The following is an 18,514-nucleotide window of genomic DNA, read 5'->3' as shown; positions in this document are numbered from 1 at the left end:
GGCAGTAGTGGGCATCTCTATGCTGGCTGAGCAGTGGTAGACATTAGCATATTTTTGCAGATTCATTGCAAGCGATTACGCAGCTGTGATCCATGATGAATCGTGCCCACAGTCTACAATTGCTGAGTCCTGATTTCATAATGTAGTTTTCAAGTTAAATGTTCTGCAATGTAACTTTGTAATAAGCTATTCTGCCAAGGGGGTCTATTAAGTGACCAAGTGGGTCTGTTTATCATTGGTAACAGTGGGCCAGCAGTAACTATCAATATGTATTGCTGCATATTGGGGCAATAGATAATATTGTAAGGCAGAATTATATAATGATAAAAAATTAGCAAGGGATGATAGAGATTATAGGGACAATAAAGTCAGAACCTATAGAAAAAAAACGCACCCTGCAGGCCCCACCTTATGAGATTTTGGAGACCTGGGGACCCCTAGGATGTTTAAGAAACGTGATTTTGATGGCCAGAGTCATCCTCATACCACTTTATCCAATCAGAGGCATAAAGAGTATCCTACTAGATGGAAACATCCCTCTAGAGATCATGGGTCTACACATAATCGTCAGTGAAGGTCATCTGATTATAGATCCAAGAGGAATGTCAATCAACATCAAAATGCAACCCCGAATAGACCTTTTTTAGGAATAAACAAGGAGGGAGGATTCAATACCCACAACAGATTTCTTCCTCTCACAAAAGATACACCCAAACGCACAAGAGATGTAGAGGAAGAAGAGGAGGTAGAAAACTACATAAGAAGGCAAAGATTAAATTAGATCAAAAAGGAATTTTTAACCTAACAACTAAAGAATTATCTCCCGATCAGATTAGACATCTGAAAAAAGGTCTTAACTTTGCACCCACTAAAAATCCAAATTTATTTGACCTTTTTGTAGAGTTAAACTATTTCACAAGTGATCCTTGTAGGAAATGTTATTTTGCTTCAAAAAGACTGAAAGCTGAATCAATCAGCCCAGTTATTTTAGATGATATGGATATTGATGCATTATTATCTTTGGAAGATCTGTGGGATGAGAATAATGTATCAACAGAGAACTCATCCATTAAGATATTTGATATTAAACAACAGGAAGGCGTTTCAAGTAACTGTATACCTTTTAAAAAATAAGTCCAAATTCTATCCTGTCAACCACAAGTCTTCCACTATCCTGTATTTTTATAAAAAAAACAATGGATGATTTCAAGAAATTATGCACTAAAAAATCACATTGGTCTAATTTGACCAGGAGGGAGATATCCGCGTTAAAACAATTTGAAAAGGATCACTCCATAGTCATTAAAAATGCTGATAAGGGTGGAGGGGTGGTTTTGCTCACTAGAGAAATGTATTTACAAGAAGCATATCTTCAACCATATGATACCACCTTTTATAAAAAACTAAAAGAAGATCCCACAATGGAATTTTCATTACAGCTGAAGCATGTACTGAAAGATGCCCTCGGAGGAGGAATTATATCTAAGGATGAATTTAATTTTTTAGTAGTGGATTTTCCAGTTATTCCTTTATTTTATCATATACCGAAAATTCACAAATCCCTCACAGCACCCCCGGGCCGTCCTATTATTTCTGGCATTGGGTCCCTCACAGCAAATCTTTCACAATTTATTATTTTTTACAGAAATATGTTATCTCCCTGAAATCATATATTCATGATACCACTCATTTATTAAATGTACTTAAGGATGTACATTGGAAACAGGGATATGCTTTTATATCCCTTGATGTACAGGCCGTGTATACACATATACCACATGATAAAGGGACTAAAGCTGTTGAGAGCTTTTTGAATAGGGATGTAGAAATTTCAGGGGGATTTAAACAATTTCTAATCATGGCCATCACATTTATTTTAGAGCACTATTATTTTATATTTGAAGGTGAATTTTTTTTATTAGACATTGGGGACGGCCATGGGCACTAGGTTTGCACCTAGTTTTGCAAACTTATACATGGGACAGTTTGAGGAGGAATTTGTGTGGACAGGCCCATTCGGCGCAAACCTAGTGTACTATGGCCACTACATAGATGATTTAATAAATTATTTGGGATGGTGATGAATTTTTGGCACGTCAATTTATTTCACATTTAAATAATAATGATTTTAATCATAAGTTTACACACACTTTTAGTCACACAGTGTTGAATTACCTGGATCTTAGTATCTCCTCTGAGGGAGGTAATGTTAATACAAAAAATTATAAGAAACCAGTAGATACCAATAATTTTTTACACTTCTCTAGAGGTAATTATAAACCCTGGTTACAAAATGTCTCCTACAGCCAATTTAGTAGATTGCGGAGAAATTGTTCCTATATGAAAGATTTTAAAATACAGGCTAAAGATATGCTTGAAGATTTCTCCATAAGAGGTTATCCTAAACCTCTATTAAAGCAGCATATATGAGGGTTGAGAGAACTGAAAGAATGGAACTAATTATAATGAAAACTAAACCTGCAATCAATAGACATTATTATAAAATGGGAGTTACCCAAATGAACTTCATCTCTAAATTTAACAACCAATCCGTCAATATTAAAAAAATCCTAAGAGAAAATTATAGGATTTTTCAACAGGATCCTACATTGCACCCCAATTTAGGGTAGTGTTTAAGAAAAATAGTAACTTAAAAAATATTTTGGCACCAAGTAAGCTTAAGAAAATCTCAAATAACACTATGGAGAATAAGGGTAAAAATGCTATGTGGTTATCTGCCCCTATACCAGGATGTTATAGATGTGGGAAAACCAGATGTTTGACATGTACTTATATCTCAACTAAAACTATGGAGGTTATATCACACAGTAATAAAAGAGATATTTCCCATTCGAGGGTTCATCAACTGTGATACAACATATTGTGTTTATCTACTGCAATGCCCTTGTGGCTTGCAGTATGTGGGCAGAACCACCCGCTCATTAAAAACCAGATGTAGAGAACACAGAAACAACATTAAGAGAAACTATAGTAAACACAGTGTTTCTCAACATTTTTCCATTGAGCACAATAGTTATCCAAGTGGGTTGGTAGTAGTGGGATTACAACATGTGGCTAACACTTCTAGAGGTGGAGACCGCTTTAGACATCTTTGTGCGAAAGAAGCATGGTGGATATTTAGTTTGGGAACTATGTTCCCATCTGAATTAAATGACAATATAGAGTTTGAGTCATTTGCTTAATAATAATATGATGGCAGGTTTTTCCATATAGTTTTGGGTTATAGAATTACATATACTTATGGTGGTTTTCATATATAATTGCCTCTTTAGAATGTAGATATCTTTACCATGTACATATTAGGAAATGTATGGGTTGTTTTAGTTAATATCCAAGGCAATATTTAGTATGTTGAAAATTGAGCAACATTTTTGCATGGGAAGATTAGGACAGTATTACAATGTAATTTATCCTATTTTTTACATGGGTTCCATCATATTTGAATGTTATAGATTTGTATGCATGAGATACTATAGACTGTGAAATAGATAGTAATAGATGAGAGGGATAGTGTAGTGGTTAGAGCTACTGACTGTGATACACTAGTTCATGGGTTCTAGACACATGTCACCCTTAAAATACATAATATGCCGATTATTGAGCACTATTTTTTGCATGGGAGGATTAAGACATCATTTTAGTGGATTCTATCCCACTTCCTTACATGAGTTTCATCGTATTTGAATTGTATTGACTTGTTTACATAAGGTAATATAGAATGCTAATATGGATAAAACAGGATGGGAGAGATAGTGTAGCGGTTAGAGCTACTGACTGAGATGCACTAGTTCATGGGTTCTAGACACACGTTATTCTCAATAGAGATGAGTTTATTTAAATTATGCTTTTAATGAATGCTACTATATTTGTTCAGATAAGTTTGATAGCTTATTTAATTTTAATTATATTTTTACGTTTTTGGATATGGTACATTTAAAACAGATATATTTATATGTGTTTGTACATATGTGTATATATCTATATATATTTTATAATCAGTTAATATTATGTCACTCTTTGTGTGACTTGAACACACAGCTGATGAGGATTTCTACTGATTGCTGAGGGAGGCGAATGAGACGTGAATCCCAACAGGTGTCAAACATCTTATTGATTGATATATCAAAATGACCAATTTGGACACATATATAAAGGGCTATCAGGCAGCATCTAGTCACTCTTTGATAAAGCCCCAGCATTGTGGGGCGAAACCGGTCAGAGGTATCCTTACAGGACACATTGGGACTCATTCAAAAACATTGGTGGTGTTCAGTAGCTGGGACGTGGATTTCAGCGACCCTGGAGGACGTTTGCTAGTAGTCAGAGTAGAGGCTGGGATTGAGATGCGGCTGAAGCACCTTTATTGCATCATCAGGTGAGCCGCTCATACACTGTCTCTCCGTGGACGCAGCCTCCTCTGACAATAACCTTGCTATACTTACCTGGAAATAGACATTATTTCATCTATCTAAACGAGCTGTACATTAGATGCCTCCCAGGATTCCTTATAACATGGAGACGGCTGTCTGATATAAGGATTCTGCCTTTGAACCTCTATACACCCCTGCCTATACCTTCTGATATCCTGCCTATAAACCTCTAAGGATGACGCTATTTTGCGTATGCAGTTATATAGTAAATAAAGACTCTAGACCTAAAACCTGTGGTTCCAAAGCACAAAGTATTATTCAAGTAAAAGTACAGTCAGTTACACGCTAGTTATAAGTACAATTTAGCGCAAAGGAATTATACAGACCCAAGTACAGTTATACATACGCAGCGCTCTGGACCAGATGTAGGCATCAGCAAGAAACCCCTCGTCAATCAGCATTCAGCATGAAGACTCGAAACCCAGGGTCAGAGCACACATATTTATACCCCCCAGAAATAGACAACACAATAGAGAAGTTTGTTGCTAATACCATTGGTCCTAAAGGAGAGGGCATATGTTACAAGGCATCTAACAGGTTGGTTCAAATAGACACAGTCCAGCCTCTAATAACGGGTGGTCTCTGGTTTCCCACCTCATGCAAATGATAACAGTTGGTCATATAATGTACATTTTGTTGCTTGAAGTATTTGCGGTCCATAAGTTGAGAATGCCTGTTACGATCTCTACATCGATGTTACCGGAATACTGTTGAGAGAGTACGCATCAGTACAATACCAAACATGACTTACTTCTCACGTATAAAACCTTAGTTACAAAATAATCTTTAATTCATAGCAATTATAGTAAATGTACATACTTGAATCTTAGGGCCTCATTCAGAGGCGGTCGGAGGATGCAAGCGGTCACTCAGAAACTGGGCGGCCACTTGCATCCTGACCGCCCTCCTCTGTTGCAGTCGCTAGGCTGTGGGTTAACACCCACAGCTCTAACGACCGCTCAGGTGATGGTCGCGATGGTCAGAGACCATCGCAACCATCGGGGCTTACGACAAGACCCTAGGGTAGGGTCTCCCTTGTCATAAGCCCCGGAGAGCATCTGGCTCTGTCTGAGCCGGAAGCTCTCCACTGACATCACTAGTGATGTCAGTGGGGCCTCCCCCAAACAGCAGGCGTTCCCATGGGAACGCCCCCGTTTGGGCTGCCACCCCCCCGGCCCACCTCCCAAATGGGGCGAGCTGTCAATCAACATCGACAGCTCGCCCCCTTTGGATCGAGACCTGCTACGACCAGCGCTGTCGGTCGTAGCAGGTCTCACGCATGCGCACGACGGCGCCGTCGTGCGCATGCTCTGTGGGGGGCCATCGACCCGGTCCTAGCGCATCGGCGCTAACGACTGGGTCTGAATGACCCCCTTATACCTTAAAGCTTATGTAACCTTATACGTGAATATGTAATGTGTGAGTATGTGGGGTTTGATGTAAAGACGCTAGTTAGGTTTATCTGATTTGGGGCAGATGTGAACGCATGCAGCTAATAAACAGCGTTTGCATGCAGGATATTGTGCATTTGCTACTGAGCGTCATGTTAGCAGCTTAACTGTGCATAATGTGCGGTGTTCATGCATGAGATTCCATGCACATATATATATATGTGTATACATATATATATATATATATTTGATAAGGGGAAGTGCCAGCGCCAACTTATATGTTAAACAGAGGTTTTCCACCATGGTAGTGTATAATATGTTCTCCCCAAATATACAGGGTGTCAGCTAGACCTAATATACAAAGACCTTTGGAGGAGGCCCTTATGTGCAAATGTTATAGATGTACCCGGTTCAAAGCGACTGACGTATACCTTGTTTAAAAAGTGCAATAGTGCAAACAATATGTCAGTGTACAACTGACATGTACCTTATTAAGTGCAAATGTGCAACAGATGTGTGTGTATATACTAGTGAAGGAACTAAACTGTGACCAAATTATTAAAAGTTTAAAAATATTGTACCAATTTAATATAAAAATACATATATCAAAACAAATGAACATAAATAGACATTCATAAGCATCTCATAATTGACTACGTAGGCTGGCCAAGACATTCATATCAAGGCACAATTGTGCAAATGTTATATAAAGTGCAATGATAGTGCGTAATAAATATCTAAAAATAATAAATATAAATTCAGACTAAATTATATAAATATACACATATAAATGTAGCAGCACAACTGAGTATATACAAGAGAACAATTAATAAACCAGAAAAAGTTGAAAATTGTTAAAAAATTGTTAAAAAAGCTTGGAAGGATTCATGTGAGGCTTATCTGTGTTAAGTTCATCTCAGGCAAGAGGCAGCTGACCCAACGCATTTCATCCACAACTGGACTTCATCAAGGCGTCATATATATATATATATATATATATATATACATACACACACACACACATCTCATTCCTTATTTACAGTTTCAAACTGTAATGCAAAAGTGTTACCCCCAGCTGTGAAGTCGGGGGCCATTCTGTCTGGGTGTGGGACTAAAACCTGTTTAGGATTCAGACAAATTCAATTGTGTAGATCAATGCCTGGGTTATATTACAATTGCCACAACTATACTTGCCTACATACAGGGATTCCCAATTTGTATGTAAAACACTCACAGTATCCTGGTGCATTGTCTATTCTATTTACTTTTCTCAGGGGCTGCATTTCTAGTTGTTTTTGGTAGATTATCAAAAACATTGCTATCTGTACTTAGCTCGTGAGTTGTAACTTAAAATGGCGCTGGTTGCAAAATGGCGTCTTGCAGATTCTTGTTTCTAAAATGGAGTCTAGCTTCCATTCGCAAGATGGCGTCACGCACGCCAATTTCTACGCTGATTCCGTCTCAGCCACCAATCCAGCTTCGACAGTCCACCCTTTGATAGCGAACAACATGCTATAACATCCTGATTTAAAATTAATTTAGGCATACATTTATATATATTACTTAATGTTATTAGGGGATGGCACAAGGTGGTTCTTAATATATCAATAATGTGTCTCTAGGAGGGGACATAAAACTACCATTATACGCACACTGCGGACCTTGGGAGATCATGTGAAAGATGTGGGGATGCACCAGTCCTACAAAGGAAGTTTTGATGGGGAATTAGGGACTTACATTATTTGAGGTGTTTTTAAAATAACATTTTGATAATACTTTTTATGCACATCTAAATATAATACATTATATGATTCTAGTTCAGAGTTGTAATGCAGTTCTACATTACCTCAGTATTCATATGGGTACTACTAACCACCATCATAATTTCGCTCTTCCGATTTACCTTATTTTTACATTTTCCACACTTCAACAAATTAGGAACACACTTGACACATATGCCAATTATTATGATGACAATCAGTATAAGGATTAAGAATATGCCTATGCTGGCGATCACTTCCTGGACCCATTCCCCTAGACCTGAGAACCATTTCACTGGGTTCAGCCATGAAACCCATCCTTCTATGTTCTCCCCTACTTCAGCCACTGAAGCATTATGGTTCTTACGAAATTCCCATTTTAGCTGCAGAATTTCATCCATCTTTCGGTCTATCACCTCCTTGGGGTCGCTGGTATCATTGGTGACATAGGTGCAACATTTTACTCCAAATTGGGTGGCCAACGTTATGCAATACCCTCCAGTAACAGCAGTTAAATAATTTATCACTAGCCTGTGTTGCACCAGTTCTTTCTTGTATGCTTGCAATTCTCTCCCTGTATACCTGAATGTGTCATCGTACATCTCGGTGATATTATCTATTAATTTAGCAAGTTCCTGAATATGTCTAAAATTTAATGTACCCCGAGCGATCCTGGTGGGATCCAATGCGACTAAAACTTAAAAGCCAGTTGTCTCACTAATTAACTGAGTGGCTTTATGCACGTCACCAGGTATCATATTTCGTTTGCCTCTGTGTTCATATTGCGTGTGAAGATATGGTGATGGTGTGTTTTTATAAATACCAAGCATTTCACCATGTGTAAGGGTCATAATTTCTGGAAGTAGTCTTCCCAAATAACATAACAATTATGGTAATAAGATTGGTCAGACACTCCCCTGATTTGGCATAGCACTCCTCCTCCCGACTCCACTCCATCAGCACTGCCATCAGCTCCCATCTCCTCTATCGGTCCTCCATCACAGAAACTGGGTATCCCCAAACAACCAAGATGACGGAAACTCTGGAAGAATACAAAAATGAACACAGCAGAACAATCCCTTGCTGCGACACTGATCTACAGTTTTCTTTTACCTCAGGTTTCTCACTGTCACCTTTTTAATCCTACCGGCACAAGCTCGCAATCGACAGGTCCACGTTATCGGCCTCGTCTCCGTTTTGTATCTCCACCGGTTGGTTAACCTCCCTGTAGTGAGTGGAATGGACCCACGTATCTTCCCTGGCCACCCTTTGAGGATGTGGTACTTTGTCAACAATGTCAGATATGGACCTTTCCACCGATCAGTCAAACAACCTGAGCTAAAAAAATTCAGATCATAACAAATTCCCCAGGTTCCACATCATGACAGTTTGCATCAGACTTGTTGGAAAATAACATTTTCAATTTCAGTTGTTCTTACTCATCTTCGTGAGACACTGCACAGTAACCTCATTATCATATTTTCACATGAGGCTGCCTGTTAAACAGTATCTCAAAGGGGGGACAGATAAAAGAAATGACAGTCTGGAATGATCTTGGTTTTATTACCCATCACCTTACACATGTTCTGGGAAATGTCACCTGTAAAATGAGTCCCTCTATCACTTTTAATAATTCTAGGGATATAGTATCTGCATACAGGTTCCTGCAATTAAATCTTGTTATTAATAGCTACTGCTCTAAATAATGCCTGGGCCCCTGGGTTGGATAGTATTCCGAGTATTTGACCTTAGCCTTTCATGACTGCCGTTTATCCTTAGCAACCTTGTGTCCTGTGTGTGAGAGATAAAGCACAACAGTTTAATATAATTTAAACATGACCTAAATACAACAATAAATCGTCCACATTTTACATTAGAACAGATCCATTGGCAGGTTGAAAAGATTGTAAACAGTCAAATAAGGCCTGGGAGAAGATACTGGGGTTGCCTATGAACCCATGGGAAACCCGTGTTCATGTGTGGTGTTCTTCACTTTGCAGTACTTACTTATGTGTCCCACTTGGTGACAGTTAAAACATCTTTTTGAATGGGGTGGATGAAAGGATTGTTGTGGGAGTTGAGCAAGAGGAAAAGATGGTGGGTATGGGTAGGAATATGGAGGATAAGGGTATGGTGGGAGGCATGAAGTTTGTGGGTAGCATGGGACCTGTGGTTGTGTATGATATGTGGGGTAAGGATGTGTTTGCTGTGTTGTGGGATTGGTGAGGACGTGTAACTGTTCAGGTGCAAGTGTATGTATAGGTGCAGGTGTGTCTACTGGCTGTGATGTTACAGTCATTCCTTCCAGAGCTTGGATACTGACAGCCATTAGTTTTTCGCTCTGGGTCTCTCTCTTCTTTGAGATGTTCTTATCATGTTCTATGGCAGATTCTATGAGTGTATCTATTGTGACTCCCCTCCAGCCAGGTTGTGAGGTCTGAACCCGAGTCTTTAAGTCTTCTTTAAGGCCATCCATGAGTATGATGACAATCATTCCCCTGTTGTGAGTGCTATCTTTAATATCTTCTAACCCAGTGTACTGGGTGATAGTCCACAGAGTCCGGTCGCAATAATCTTCTGCAGATTCACTCTCCTTTTGCTTAATGGTGAAAATTTTGTTCCAGTTAACTACTACTGGAAAATATATACCCAATTGAGTTATGATGCGGGAAATATTATCTTGGTTTACTTGGTCTGTTAAGGGAACGTCACCATCCAATACACAATCCGTCATAAATTTTGTCATGTTGGTATTGCATGGTAGACAGTCCCTTAACACCACACGCCAATCTTTATTAGTTGGCTCATAAGAACTACCCAAATTCCTCAAAAATCTTTGACATTTGGCTAGTTCCTTTTTGGGATCGGGGAAATCATTTATGATGGAATTTAGTTCTGCTCTTGTCCAAGGACAATGCATTACCACTTCCCTCGTGGGCACTACACCGTTCGCATCTGCATTTCCATTCGGAACAGTTATTGGCCGAATGGGATGCAGACCAGTAGCGCTGCTACCTTTGACCTTGTTACCTGGCTGGGGGTTTAGTCTGCTGCTGCTACGTATGATATTAACAACTTCCTCTACGGGTGCAGAGGGGGCTAGCACTTCCCTTATTGTTACTGATGGAGATGATGGCACCACTCGTGATTGTTGTTGTGCAGCATCTATCATCTGTACATCATGGTAAATGGCAGACATTACAATATGCTCATCATCCACATCATGAACATTTTCTTTATGGTTGCTTAAGAGAGGGTACAAATTACTTGTTACATTTTTATGGGTATTTTTGATAACTGTACTTGCATCTCCATCCACATAAGGTGGAGGTGGTGTGCGTGAACTGCTGGCAATACCTTCTACAATGCTACCTTGCCGCACGTGCGCACCATTTTGTGGCTCGCTCGTATTGCAATTTAGCGTCGCGGATGCATTCTCTGGCAATGCACTCACAACGCTAGTTTGCGTCGCTTGCATATTTTTAAGCGACGCATCCCCTTCATGCTGCCACAACTTTAAACATTCATAATATTTTACCTTTTTACCTCGAGAGCGCATCAGACTGATGTGGTCTCGGACATTATTCAATACATCTTTATCAAAACTACCAATTCTAGGAAACGGTTTAACACTCTTCCTCGTCATATTAAACCATAAATCACAATACCTGGTTGCAATGGCACTGTACCTAATATGCATAATATGCCGCGTCGACCCAAGTGGCGCTTCCAACAGCATCAAATCATTTAACATCTCTACCGATCGCTTGGCCCTCATCCTGGGAAAAGACATTGGTGAAAGACAGTCTAGATACTCTCACTTACCTACAGAAGAAATGTCCAGATGCCCCCACTCACCTACAGAAGAAATTTCTAGATGCCCCCGCTCACCTACGGAAGAAATTTCTAGATGCCCCCGCTCACCTATGGAAGAAATTTCTAGATGCCCCTGCTCATCTATTATCTCTCAGCTCACAATCACAAATTTCCTAGTGTGGCTCAACTACAATGCTCAAATAACCCAACCTAATTATTGAACACTGCAATCCCACTGAGAGCCAGTCCCTACAACAAAGACAACATGTACACCTGCTGATGTGTATAGAATGGTAAGCTACTTACCGAGCTAGTAGGCCAACTCCTGCGCCTAGTACTTAAGGGTCATACAATACCCTTAACCTTTAGGTCCCGTGTTACACCCTAAACAAATATTCACAATCACACACTCTTTTCCTGCGCAGAAAACTACACGTTAACCCAATTATTGGCAACAATTGAAAAGAATGTAAACCTCAATGGCTTTGTTTAAACACGTGGCAGCACAACCGGAAGTACGTATACGTTATTGTGCAACCAGTTGCATACACAATAATGCAACTACCACACAACCGTATAACGACCTTTAGCTGCGTACACAAAAGCGCGTCTTTACTGTGTACAAAACTGCGACTCAGCCGCGTGTTCAATACTGCGGCACCCCTTTAAATGTTAGGTTCTATCAACAAAGGAAAACAAACTTTTTCCTCTCTTGTCCCTGGATTCTAGTCAGCGTCCCTGGCTCACATGAAAATGGGTAGCGATCTCTCAGCACCGAGTGGTTGCAGGTAAACCCTGCATGTGGCCACTCCACCCTTTGGTGAGATATCGATAACCGTATGTGCCATGTGAGTGGGTAAGTGACTCCACTACGAGCCCCCAACTAAGGATTCTGCCTTTGAACCTCTATACACCCCTGCCTATATCTTCTGATATCCTGCCTATAAACCTCTAAGGATGACGCTATTTTGCGTATGCAGTTATATAGTAAGTCAAGACTCCAGACCTAGAACCTGTGGTTCCAAAGCACAAAGTATTATTCAAGTAAAAGTACAGTCAGTTACACGCTAGTTATAAGTACAATTTAGCGCAAAGGAATTATACAGACCAAGTACAGTTATACATATGCAGCGCTCTGGACCAGATGTAGGCATCAGCAAGAAACCCCTCGTCAATCAGCATTCAGCACGAAGACTCGAAACCCAGGGTCAGAGCACACATATTTATATCCCCCAGAAATAGAAACACAATAGAGAAGTTTGTTGCTAATACCATTGGTCCTAAAGGAGAGGGCATATGTTACAAGGCATCTAACATGGTTCAAATAGACACAGGGCCTGATTCAGAGCCGGACGCTCTGACCAGAGCGCTCGCTCTGAATCAGTGCCCTCCTACCTAAAAATGGAGTGGCCCACAGCATATGCGAGCAGCCAAAAAGATGGTCGCGATGGTCAAGACCATCGCGACCATCGGGCTTGTGACGAGACCCTGCAGTAGGGTCTCGGTGACCGCAAGCTCTGGAGTGATTTTAGCTCTATCAGTGGGGCCGGACTCAGACGGTAGGCGTTCCCATGGGAACGCCTCCGTCTGGCAGCCACACCCCCGGCACGCCCACCAAAGGGGGCATGCTGTCAGTCACCATCGACAGCATGCCCCCTTTGGTGCAAGACCCGGGTCTCACGAATGTGCACGACGGAGCTCCCTCCGTCGTGCGCATGCGCATTGGGGTAACATTTACCCGCTTGCGAGCGTCCTGCGCTCGTGAGCGGGTCTGAATGACCCCCATAGTCCAGCCTCTAACAACTGGTGGTCTCTGGTTTCCCACCTCATGCAAATCCTAACAGTTGGTCATATAATGTACATTTTGTTGCTTGAAGTCTCTGCGGTCCATAAGTTGAGAATGCCTGTTGCGATCTCTACATCGATGTTACCGGAATACTGTTGAGAAAGTACGCATCAGTACAATACCAAACATGACTTACTTATCACGTATAAAACCTTAGTTACAAAAGAATCTTTATTTCATAGCAATTATAGTAAATGTGCATACTTGAATCTTATACCTTAAAGCTTATGGAACCTTATATGTGAATATGTAATGTGTGAGTATGTGAGGTTTGATGTAAAGACGCTAGTTAGGTTTATCTGATTTGGGGCAGATGTGCACGCATGCAGCTAATAAACAGCGTTCACATGCAGGATATTGTGCATTCGCTACTGAGCGTCATGTTAGCAGCTTAACTGTGCGTAATGTGCGGTGTTCATGCATGAGATTCCATACAAATATATATGTGTGTATACATATATCTATACACATATATATATATATATATATATACATACACACACACACACACCTCATTCCTTATTTACAGTTTCAAACTGTAATGCAAATGTGTTACCCCCAGCTGTGAAGCCGGGGGCCATTCTGTCTGGGTGTGGGACTAAAACCTGTTTAGGATTCAGACAAATTCAATTGTGTAGATCAATGCCTGGGTTATATTACAATATCCAATATTTTCCCTGTGAACTGGATTATTGATTTTTGTTATCTTTTATCTCTTATATTGAGACTATCTATGAGAGACATTTAATATAAGACACCTATTGCATATTATATGCTTGTTTATGTTTTGGATTCACCTCTCTCAGCATTACATTTTTGTGATAGTGTATCTAAGAATTGAATCACTATATTATGGGGACTTTTATATGGTATATTGACCGGTCAATTTGATATTGTTACATTATTTTGTATTATTAGTAAAGATTTATAAATAATTATAGCAGTGTGGTGATTGTCAGTTCATCCATATCAACCCTTAAACATATTAATTAGCGCAGGGGTTCCTTCACATATTTAGAATTATATAATGCCAGGTCTCCGGCTTCACTGGACCAGGGGCCTGATTCAGCAAGGAACGCACGGATGCAGTCGCAGGGGCGCCAAGAGGGAGGGGAGCAGGTACAGATTACCCATGCCCGGGCTTCCTGAGGGGCCCGGCGGCGGCCCAGTGCTGCTCCCCCCTCCCTTCTCTCTCAGCAGCCCAGCACACAGCATGTACTGAGCTGCAGTGGGAGACTGCTCGTGGCTGCTGAGCAGGAGCCACAGCAGTCTCCTTTGCCTGTGGGGGGGGGAGTGATCACACTGATCGTGCCCCCCCTGGCTTTACGCCGGTCTGAGGGGCTTACAGCACCCCCCACCCCAGCGTGCGGCGCTGCAGAACTGTTTTTTTTTTTTTGCTGGAGGGGGCGTGGCCATGCCTCCAGCGATTAGGCCACGCCCCTCTGTACCTGAGCCCGCCACGGCTCTCTACGGCCCTGTGCAGACGCATGCACCCATCCGCTGCGAGAATATGCTAATCAATGCATACGCACGGAGACAACAGCACAAGATGCAGGCACCCAGCCCCATACTATGCCGCCCATCTCCCTTTTACTCACAGCATGATCAGTACGCTAGATAGCATAAACATCGGTAACATTGAAAACCATCAAACACATTTGCATAACAGTGGTTGACCCGACCTCGCGCAGGATCTTGACAACTTCCTCTGTGTATGGAGTCTCATCACTGCGTCTGTTGCCACACTGGATTAAGTATGGACTTCCCTCAAATGGCATCCCAACGCACAGGCACGCCTGCATTCTCCTGACCACCCCCCGTCACCACCCACAAACAGCACTTCCTGTAAATCAATATCGGAAGGGGTCTGTGTACACGCTGCATGTAGTCTGCATACACTTACCCGATCACACTGGCTAGTTCGGTCTGGCGCAGTGCGATGCATACACATGTGCAGTACAATAACATCGGCCAACTGTGTGTGTTCTCTCCTTTGCATTGCTTACTGAATCATGTACAGCTAAACACATCTTAAGATGGCGTGGGTTTTCTTTTAGACGCTTTACAAATTGCTTAATTCTGATGGTGGTAAGTGCCATTAAATAGATTAAAGCCATATAAATACCTGATTTCTCAGACGTTAACCCTTTAATAAATTGTAAGTACTTCTGCAATAGGCATTCTCTAGAGCTTTGGCTGATTGCAGAATCATATATCATCCCACTAAATGGGTCTTTAGCTTGAAATGATCAGGTATGTGCAAACTTTTTTCAAGCATGTAATGTACAGAAGTTGATAAATACTGTATATTAGTTATTAGTCCATGCCTATTGGTGCCATCTATCAATCATTTCCAGACAAGTCTAGAGTAATAAAAATAATTTTATTTATATAGCGCTTTTCTCCTAAAGGACTCAGGCCCTCATTCAGAGGCGGTCGGAGGATGCAAGCGGTCACTCAGAAACTGGGCGGCCGCTTGCATCCTGACCGGCCGCCTCTGTTGCGGTCGTTAGGCTGTGGGTTAACACCCACAGCTCTAAAGACCGCTCGGGTGATGGTCGCGATGGTCAGAGACCATCGCAACCATCGGGGCTTAAGACGAGACCCTAGGGTAGGGTCTGACTTATCGTAAGCCCCGGAGAGCTTCTGGCTCTGTCAGAGCCGGAAGCTCTCCACTGACATCACTGCTACCCCCCCGGCCCACCTTCCAAACGGGGCGAGCTGTCAATCAACATCGACAGCTCGCCCCCTTTGGAAAGAGACCCGCTACAACCGGCGCTGTCGGTCGTAGCGGGTCTCACGCATGCGCACAAGGGTGCCGACTGGCAAAACATCGAGGCGGCCGTGCGGTCATAGACCATACGGCCACCACTGAATAAGGTCCTCAAAGTGCTTTACATTTACAGTACAAAATAAGCTTAAACAAGGGACATTAGTGAAATGGTTGGGTGAATAGGTGAGTCTTGAGTCTATTTTTGAAGGATTCTAGAGTGGAGGCCTCTCGAACTGTGCGGGGAAGTGAGTTCCAAAAGGTTGGAGCCACAAAACTGAAGGCTCGACCCCCAGACGAATTCCGTGAGATTCTAGGTACTGTTAATAGTCCTTCGTCAACGGATCGCAGTAATCAAGTGGGACAGTAAGGAATCAGAAGCTGCTTCAGGTACCCTGGGTCATGGCCATGAAGAGCTTTGTAAGTTATTAATCCAATCTTGAAAGCAATTTGCCATCTGACAGGCAGCCAGTGAAGGGAGTAGAGAATGTGTGTTATGTGGCTGGAATGGGGCTGGTTGGTTAATAGCCTGGCAGCTGCGTTTTGTACCATCTGCAAGCGGTGTAATTCTTTTGCTGGGAGACCGAGGTAGAGGACGCTGCAATAGTCTAGGCGTGATGATATAAATGCATGTATGACTTTAGGCAGATTTTCTGAGGGAATTAAGTGCTTGATTCTGGCTATGTTCCTCAGATGAAAGAATGAGGATTTGATTGTGGCTGATACCTGATGTTTAAGTGTCAAGCCACTATCCAGGACAACACCAAGATGTTTAGTGTTTTGTAATTCTGAACCCCCAAGCGTAAGTCCTGTTGGTTGGCTATGCTGTAGCCCTGACTTGTGACCTATCATAAGAACCTCTGTTTTATTTGGGTTCAGTCGCAGCCAACTGGCACTCATCCACTCCTGAAGCTCAGCTAGGCAGCCATTTAGGGTTGTTATTGGGTCCTTTGCACCTGGAGCAAAGGACAGGTACAGTTGTGTATCATCTGCATAGCAGTGGTAGACCAGGCCATGACGTCTGATTATTTCACCCAATGGTAGCATGTATACTGCAAAAAGCATGGTAGATAGTATAGAACCCTGTGGGACACCGCATGGAAGTGACACTGGTGATGAAGAGTTTACTCCAGAAGAAACTCTCTGTGACCTGGCAGTGAGAAATTATTTGAACCATCTAAGGACTGTGCCAGCCAGTCCATAGAAATTTTTCAGGCACTCAATTAGAATCAAAGAAGAGAAGGAAAGATTCTGCACAGAGCTTCAAATTTGATGATATCAAAATAAACCAACCATAAGCAATTATTACTCAAATGGTATCATTCAATACTTGTTGGTGGTGCTCCCATAGCCCAAAAAGATGATATGTACACACAAGAAGAAAAAAAAGTAGGGCTAGTTGCTGGGGCACTTTTAGTTAAATACAATTAAAATATAACTTTTATTATGTATAAATAAAATATATGGTACCATGTTTCCCCACAAAATCGTTTAAATACACATTGACCTGATTTAAGCGCAAAATCCTGAGGTAATCCTCTACCATTCCAATGGGTATACAACGGTATTGGTTAACAAGAATTGAGATATTTTACCATAAAATGGGTAAAGCGAATAAAAATATGGTTATGGTGCTCTGCCAATCGTCATTAGGGTCCCATATATTCCTCTTTAGCCTACGGCACCTGGTATTCCCTGGGGGTCTTCCATCCAAGTACTGGCCAGGCCTACCACCATTTAGCTTCCAAGATCAGACGGGATTGGGTACTCTAGTAATGTATGGCTGTAGTGATAGTAAAATGAGGAGAGGTAGATTATCCCCGCATAGGCCAGAGCAAGAACACAACCAAAAATGTAAATGTAGGACTATCACGATAAGAAGTCCATTTTATTAATAAAATATTGTGTTCCAAAAAAGTTGACGCATGAGCATACTTTGATTGTTACACATAGATTGTTGGTTGACGGTATCAAATAAGTTATGCAAACAAATACATATATTGTGGTTATAATTTGTGTACCAATTTTCAAAGGGGTGTGGTAAATCACACTTAAGTCCGAATGGGATAGTCACAGTGAATACTCCTACTTAATGGATCCTTATCAATAATTGCGATTTGGTGCGCTCATAACACAGTTTGTGTCACATAAGCTTAAGTTTTTAACTCTAACACATACTCTCCAGATAGAGGTTAGATCAAAGTGTGTATATATATTAGCAAATGTCACAAAATACATTTGTATGACTCACCCTTAATCAGAGATGTCATAAGACAGACTATTTCAACTGGTAATAGAAACCACAGTTTCCTAAGAATTCTATTTAGATAATTGAATTGCTTAACACATATTGATGAGGAGTGGCCTACTGTCAGTTAAATGGATGCCCAAAAGGGTAGAGCCATATATAATTTACAAAACAGCGTATATATGAGGCTGGTTGCAGGACACACTGATCCTAAAATAGGTGCATGTCATAA

At 41.3% G+C, this 18,514-nt stretch overlaps 1 pseudogene; it reads right to left on the bottom strand.

Annotated features, from left to right (window-relative positions):
- Positions 1-17,707: 17,707 nt before the first annotated feature.
- LOC148520503 (5S ribosomal RNA) lies at positions 17,708-17,825 on the bottom strand (annotated as a pseudogene).
- Positions 17,826-18,514: the final 689 nt, after the last annotated feature.

The sequence above is a fragment of the Taudactylus pleione genome, unplaced genomic scaffold (assembly GCF_031769625.1).
Source record: "Taudactylus pleione unplaced genomic scaffold, aTauple2 ptg000176l, whole genome shotgun sequence".
Classification (NCBI taxonomy): Eukaryota; Metazoa; Chordata; class Amphibia; order Anura; family Myobatrachidae; genus Taudactylus; species Taudactylus pleione.
This window is presented reverse-complemented; position numbering and strand designations above follow the sequence as displayed.